Raw genomic sequence first — 7,719 nt, 5'->3', positions numbered from 1 at the left:
TCGGTCTCACATCCTTCCCCAAGGCGTGAGTTAATATTGGTGCTAAAAACTATATGACTTATATTAAGGAACGGAGGGAGTATTACAGTATGGTGTATCTTGAACTTAAGAAATCTCTTAGGCTAGAGGAAAATCTTGACTAAAAGCAACTACAAGAGGCTTTTTATATCTTTCCTTATTTGAAAGGAATAGTGGTTGCTTCTATTTTATTTTCAGGTCAGAGTTCTCAATGCATGATTGCTTGCAGGGAAATCAAAGCCAGAAAGAGGCTATCATAGCAGGGATTCTGGAAGGTGTGGCTTTCCTATTTCCTGTTGGGCTATTGACTTATTGATATGGCGTTCTAGAAAACCAAATCCTCGGAGAACACTGCCAGATGCAAAGTAAATTTTCACATGCCATATGTTTCCTTCACGAGAACACTACCCAGTGTTTGCTTTATCACCGATGATTATCAATCATATTATTGTCATGGTCTTTAATATGGCTTGAAACAGATGATGCTAAGATTATGTAGGTTGTAATATTTGTTCAACTACTTCCTAGCGAGAGTGTTAATAGTATTAAGTATTTCAGAAAGGAAAAAAATGTCATAGCTTTGTTTCCGTTCAACTTATTCTTGTAAAAGTGAACACCAACATTTCAGTTCTGATAGCTGTAATAAAGCCTCGGACAAATGAAAGACTACACAAGTTTTACGGATTACAGGTTTGACCTTTCATTTGTTCCAAGGCTTAATAAAGCCTTTAAAGCATCTGTCTTGTGAAGTAGAGTATTTTTGTTGTGGTGTCAGACTATTTTTCCCATTTCCCTTGTGTCTGGGCATAATTAACATTGTGCATTAGATTTTGCACTGATTAATCACACTGATGTTCTAGACCTTAGCTTTCGAACACTGAGTCGTTGCTCAAGTAACCGAAAGCATAACAACGAATCGAAAGGAACTATGAATGACGAAAAGGCAAATATGAACAACTGAAGGAATTAGGGTTTTTTTCTCCCCCTTCTCACAGCTCTCGTAAAGCTCTATTTATATGCATCCGTATCTTTTACAAGAACAGAAATGCCCTTCCAACCACCTAGATCCTAAAGCATATTCCGCCCTCGATAGGGCGTTTGTGGTCCATTCCGCTTGTGGCCTCCCCCAGTAGTCACCTTCATTGTCTGGTCCCCCTCCTACGCTCCAAGGCTAACATAAGGAGGGGACACCGCCATGGAGCCGGGCGGCTTCTGTCCTTTCGGACACTTCAGCCCTTCCGTGTTGTCGACGAACGGGTCAACCTGCTCAACACAACACAACATCATACCGAAAGTGTCACGACGAACGAAAAGTGCCTGCACCATTCCGGCGGAATTGCGGCTGCATAGACCGAAAGGCCTTTCGCCTCACTGATGACAAAAGGCCCCTTCCGCCGCCCTGCTGATGGCCATTGCACCTGCGAAAACTCAGGCGGCGGTGCAGGGGTGCCGAAAAGGCAGAGCCTCCCCCAATAGCCCTTTTGTCTTGCGGCGGTGCGGAAAGGGATGCGACTGTCCCCCTTTATGATACCGACCATCAAACATTCCAGCTCTCCCGGGGCCGAGGATGTGGTCGAAAAGAGGAAGGAACGGGGGGGGGGGGGGGGGGGGGGTGTTGCATAACATGACTAGTGATTCCTCTCGTTGTTGCATCTAGCAATTAGTATGGTATACAGTTATGTGTCAAGTATATTTGTTCACTTTTTCAGGTTTGGAGCACCAGTGCTCTGGGTCACCTGTCCATGTGTGGGAGTAGCCACAACTCAGACATTAGATTGCCGCGAGGAGCACAGAGCTCCATCATCTGGGATAGCAACAATGTCTCGGCGTGACTATATATAAATTAGAAATTCAAGTGCTGCCCCATTCATCAATCTTTGCATAAATCACAAATATCATCCGAATATGCAAAATAGTTTATCGACAAATAAATACATAATATATAGTCACCATCAATATTATTACGAGCACAATAACTCTCAAATAACAAACAAAAGAGAAATTAGGCACAAGGGAAATGTACATCCGGTTCAATGATGAAGTGTATAAAAATCACAATGCAGATAGATCCAGGCTGAAAACGCCTACCTTTCAGTCTTTCACATCTAAATCCATAAGAGTGGATGTTACTGATTGATGTCATTTCTGTCGTGACTTACATATATATTTGTTGATGCCGCTTCAAGTTCAAGCCAATGGCGCCGGTGCTTGTAGTTTTGGAGCCGGACTTGCATGTGCGGCCCAACCAAAGATGAATATTAATTAAGGGCCAATAATTCAAGAATAGCGTATTATCCATTATAAGATATGCTGAATATACCCATGCACAGATTAGCCCCTTCCTCGTACGTAACGTTGGTAGTAGAAGAAGACGTTTCCCGATGAACCCGATATTGTCATATAGCATAACAAGAGAACCTAGGACACATGTGGCGACTGCAGTCTTATGAGCCTCCGGAGCTAGCACCACATATGCACCAAGCGCAAAGGCAGCTGCCAAGCATGTAATCGAAATCGATACAAGGTAGGAGGATATGCTCAACTGCACTTTGCGGCTCCGAGGGTTCAACAAAGGTGATCCCGAATTCATGAGACCAATGGTAGCCATCACGGAGAAAACGAAGGCCAATGTGTTAGATGCGATGAATGCATCAAAGGCATACCTTGGAGCAAGTATTGGTGAACCTCCATTATCGTGATCATCAGCTATGTAACCTCCAGGCACAGCAAAAGTTGAGCCAAATGTCACGGTTGCTATTAGAACCGACCCAATACATAGAGTTCCCGTCGTGTCTTTCAGCACCTCCATTTCTTTACTTTCATCATCTACCTTTACCCTCAGCACATCTATGAAGTGATCACCACGACACACACCGGTGACAGCACCGGCATTTCTGAGTGTGAGTAGTATTTGTTCTTCACTACTCTGCAAATTAAAAGCAAAACAAAAAAGAAGCCGATGAGGGGAGCAAACTATCAGATCAGTTGTTCGCTCATGCTTGGAAAAAAAATGAGCGTATTATCTCTAATGGATTACCTGAATATGGTACAATCCTGATACCTTGGAAATCTTATACTCCATTCATACTAAAAAATAAAGTCGTTTTGGACATGGCTTGGGTTAAACATTGAGAATATAAATCATAAATAACTTTTAAGTTGTTGAGTTTGGAAATGTGAAAACCATACGTATAGATTTGTCTTGAAAAATACTTTCACAAAAATTTACATATATCACTTTTTGATAAATATCTTTATAAAAATAAGTAGTCAAAGTTATGCTTTGGAGACCATGTCGCTGTCCAAAATGACTTTATTTTTGAGTATGGAGGGAGTATTGTGCTATATCTAATGGAGTCTCCCCTCTATTGTTGGGTAAATTTAAGTTCACTTGTGGATTCCCCAATAGAGGACAAAACATTAGAAGGCTCCCGGCCTCGACAGCAAGGTGTAGCGCAGTGTTCCCATCGTTGTCTACCATATTCATAATCCATGATAGTGATAGGATTTTGCAGCCAATCCAGATTATGACCCACTCCTTCTCAACAGCGACATGCAGAAATGCCCTTCCCTTAGCATCGCGCAGACCGGCGCTACCAGGATATTTTTTAACAAACGTCATGACGTTCCAGAAAGCACCTACAGAGGCAACAGCATGTATGGGGGAAAATCCAGCATGGTCGGGTTGATACAGGGCTTCTGGATTAGCTTCCAATACTTGTCGACAAATTGTTGATGGCCAAAGTAGGAATTTAGCTGCGGCAAAGTGAAGAGGCATACTCCCATTTTCATCCCTTTGTGTGGTAAGGTCCTTATTTTGCTGGGGGAGGTGTGCTCTATTCCATTCTATTAACAACTCTGTAAGATCTACAAATATCATTCTTTAATTTGTCAGACTAACAAGGTGAGGACAAAACAACTATGTGAATAAATGAAGCTTTAGTTGGAATACACAGCCAGATTAGACAAAGATATTGTTATCGTCAAAAGATTATAGAAAAGTAATTGTTAATTAATGCGTGTACCTCGGTGTCGGAGAACTGCAGCATGCAATGCATTGTGTCCATTTGGTCCGGAGAAGGAAAGCTTTCCATCACTACTCTTCTCATACAGTGTTTTCACAATTTCTTCTCGTTTCAGCATGATGGCTACATACATAGGTGATGCGCCGCCATCTTCGGGGAAAGCTGGCCAATTCTGAGTCCTTCTCCATCAGCAGGCCGACTATGTCCTTGTTTCCAACGCGGACAGCCTCATGCAAGGCCGTCTCCTTGTGCTTGTTCTCTTTCCGCAGCAGCTCCTCCTTCATCCTATCCTCGCCTTCAGCTAAAGCGAGATCAATGAGGCAAGCAACCATGTTGGATTTCCCCGCCCGTGCAGCGCAGTGCAGAGGGGTGTCACCCTTGTTGTTTTGCACAAAGAGGAGGTGCTTCGCTTTCCCGTAGATGATGCGAGCGCTCTCCAAGAAACTGTCACCGTTGCGATAACCGCTGGCGGCCACCACCACATGGAGTGCAGTGTCACCTTCAGCCGTGACCCCTTCCAGGATCGAATCATTTGCTTCTGTGTCACCATAAGAGCTAGCACTAGCACGCCGAGTAGTCAAGCCTCCGTCGGTGCCGCCGCCATGGCCATGGCCAGAGGCCTGACTTTCTTCCCTGCTGATGAGAAGAGATTTCAGTTTCTCAGAAGAGTCGGAGGACGCCAGTGCTAGCAGATGGGGATCCATGTTCCCCTGCTGAGGTTGAGGCTTCTCCACGGAAGCAGCGTGCTGCCTGGCCATCAGCCCATCACCACCACCACCATCTGCGATTCCTCCTTCTTCACCAGATCCTTCAGCTGCTGGACATTGCCACTGCCTGTGGCCACCATCAGCTTGGCGTCCATGGTCGTCGTCGCTACCAGAGCATTTGCTTGCTGTTCAGTGGGCGAGGTAAGAGTTCCCTCCGCTCCACTGCTCGACGACATCTCCAGCTACCAAGCAGGGTTTTCTTTACCGATAGGAGGGATAAAAAAACAAAGGTCAGCGACAAAGCTAGGAAAAATATAATGCGGGACAACCGGATCTTTCAAAAAAAAAAAAAAAAAGAGACAAAGCTAGGAAAAATATAAAAGAACAGTAGGCACCAATTATGCATTTCTTCCTACTTTCTAGCAAAATGCTTGTACGTGGTAGAAGTATGAGTATGACGACGACTGACCTGCAAACTGAAGCACATGGGCTGAAGGAGCGAGCTGAGCAATCTGAGCTCGCACGGCCGGCAAACTGAGGTATTCAGAGACTTGCCAGCTCCTCTGGTTGTTTGTTTGGGTCACTGAAGCCTCGTGGATCCGACTTGTGCACTGTACGAATGGTTTGGTGCTCCTGCATAGTGTGGCTTTGGCTTCCACTGATGCAGTGTATATATATGCAAAATCCAGGTGATTAACTTTGGTTCATGTCACCAACTGTCCAGGCTCTTTTGAGAATTTGATTTGATTGGATTGGATAACTGTACAAGAATTGATATGATTTGCCTTGCATGCTCATGTGGTAACGTTACCACCCGCTTCTATTCTTTCTCACAGCAAACTGTCAAAGGAAAAGAAAAATACAAGAACTGTGTGTGTGTGTGTGTGAATGCTGAATGGGGAGAATTGAAGAGACGCGGAGAAGCGAAGAAAACACAGGCAGGTGACGAGAACGGTCATGTGTTGGTGTCTATGCAGCCTGGCTCGGAAGGAGTAGAAACGGAATAAATCCGCGTGCCTGTGGAGCCTGCTGCTGCTGCTGGCCTGAATAAATCCACGTGGATTGTCTTCTCCTTTGCTTTATCTTTGTTTTTTTTCTTTCTTTTTTTTTTCCTTTTCCCCACTACTACGTGATCTTTTTTTCTTTTTTCTTTCTTTCATTTATTTTATCTTCCTATTTATTAATTTCATCTTTATTTTCTCTTTGTTTTTTGTTTTTTATTTATTTCATTCCATGAGATGTTGGTATCTTTTATTTTTCATTTTTTCTCCTGTTTTATTTATTTTTTATTTTATTCTTGAAAGCATCTAGGTCCTAGTGGGTTTCAGTGATTAATGACGACATAAAATTATTATGACTAACATGTGTTTTGCAGAGGCAATTTGAGTTAGGTCAAAATAATGGTGATTGTTTGGGCAATCAATGGTTTTCATGCCTCTGTCGATGAAAATCGTTTCGGTTTTCAAAGTATTGACGACAAGTTAAGGATGGACTAATCTAAATTTCGTTTGACGTTGAGAGACACTTAGAGTAGTTTAGAACTTTGTTTTTCCTTTGACCGTATTATAAACGGGGTATGAACTAGTAGCTTGACCTAGATGTGTCTAGCCCTTGTTTAGATGCCATCCAAATTCTAAGTTTTTTCACTCTCTCTCCATCACATCAATTTTTAACCGCTTGCATGGAGTATTAAATGTAGGTAAAAAAATAACTAATTACACAGTTTAGTTGAAAATCACGAGATGAATCTTTTGAGCCTAGTTGGTCCACGATTGGACAATATTTGCCAAATAAGACGAAAGTGGTACTATTCATCGGGTTCACTTTTTTTCGCAATCTAAACGAGGCCCTAATGTGTTATGTGTGATGCATATTTATCAAACTTAGCACTAGGTAGCTCAGAGAAGACCCAAAGATCAAGTGGATCAAGCCCCATTCATAAAGGATTTGAATTGAAAGTGAAGACAGGGTTCAGATGAGCGTCGGACTCTGGCTCAGGGTGATCCTCGGACCATGGTTCATAGGTCAGACGCATGCGTGGAGTTCACAGAGTAGCTCAGGCAGAGGCGACCATCGGACCCAGGGTCCATGGGCCGTTGGACCATGACACGAGAGGACGACGCTAGGGTCTGTGTCAGGTGCCGTCAAATTCTGGTGAATAGGACTACATCGGCCCATCAGGGCCGCGTTTAGTTGCCGGCCGAAGGTGGCGATGTCGGAAAGGGAGATCACTGTAGCGCACTGTAGCATTTCGTTTGTATTGAGTAATAATTGTTCAATTGTTGACTAATTAGACTCAAAACGTTCGTCTCGCAAAGTACAACCAAACTATGCAATTAATTTTTAATTTCATCAACATTTAGTACTCCATGCATATACCGCAAGTTTGATGTGACGGGAAATCTTCTTTTTGCATAGTGCCAAAGTTTGAATTTTGGTGGAACTAAACATACCCAGTTATGCGGGTCCGACAGTGTCCAAAAAGTATGCAGAGAAGTTTTTGAACCGTCGTACGGGGGTCGTCGGACCATGCGCTGGGTCCGACGGTAACAGTAAAGGCGATGTGCTGTTTGTGAGAGTCGAAACCCCCTGTGGGTCCGGTCTGACTCCCCCAATTTCAGTGAGACTTGACACCAATGGCTAGTTGAGTGAGTGGTGAGTATCATCTCGTCCAATTTAGCTCTCTTGCCCATTTGTTCAGTAGAGAAAACTTTTTGGAGTGCAAAAGAGAGCAAGAGCCTAGTGGGATGATTGAGATTTGATAATCCAAGATTAAGGACCCGTGGGGGGTATGACCCTAGGTTCCCACGTCAAGGGACATGGGCCGCATGATTAGGGACGGTCTAGCCCACGACGTCAAGACTTGTGGCGCACGGTATTCGTCAGTGTACACCACAAGGCATTTAGAAGATATGATTTATCAGGACTATTATAGATGTTGTAATCCAAATAGAATACTAGGATAATTT

At 43.6% G+C, this 7,719-nt stretch overlaps 1 pseudogene; it reads right to left on the bottom strand.

The window, feature by feature from the left end:
• Nucleotides 1-2,205: 2,205 nt before the first annotated feature.
• On the bottom strand, nucleotides 2,206-4,986 carry LOC136460404 (ankyrin repeat-containing protein At5g02620-like; annotated as a pseudogene).
• Nucleotides 4,987-7,719: the final 2,733 nt, after the last annotated feature.

Source organism: Miscanthus floridulus, chromosome 6 (assembly GCF_019320115.1).
Source record: "Miscanthus floridulus cultivar M001 chromosome 6, ASM1932011v1, whole genome shotgun sequence".
In the NCBI taxonomy this organism is placed as follows: domain Eukaryota; kingdom Viridiplantae; phylum Streptophyta; class Magnoliopsida; order Poales; family Poaceae; genus Miscanthus; species Miscanthus floridulus.
This window is presented reverse-complemented; position numbering and strand designations above follow the sequence as displayed.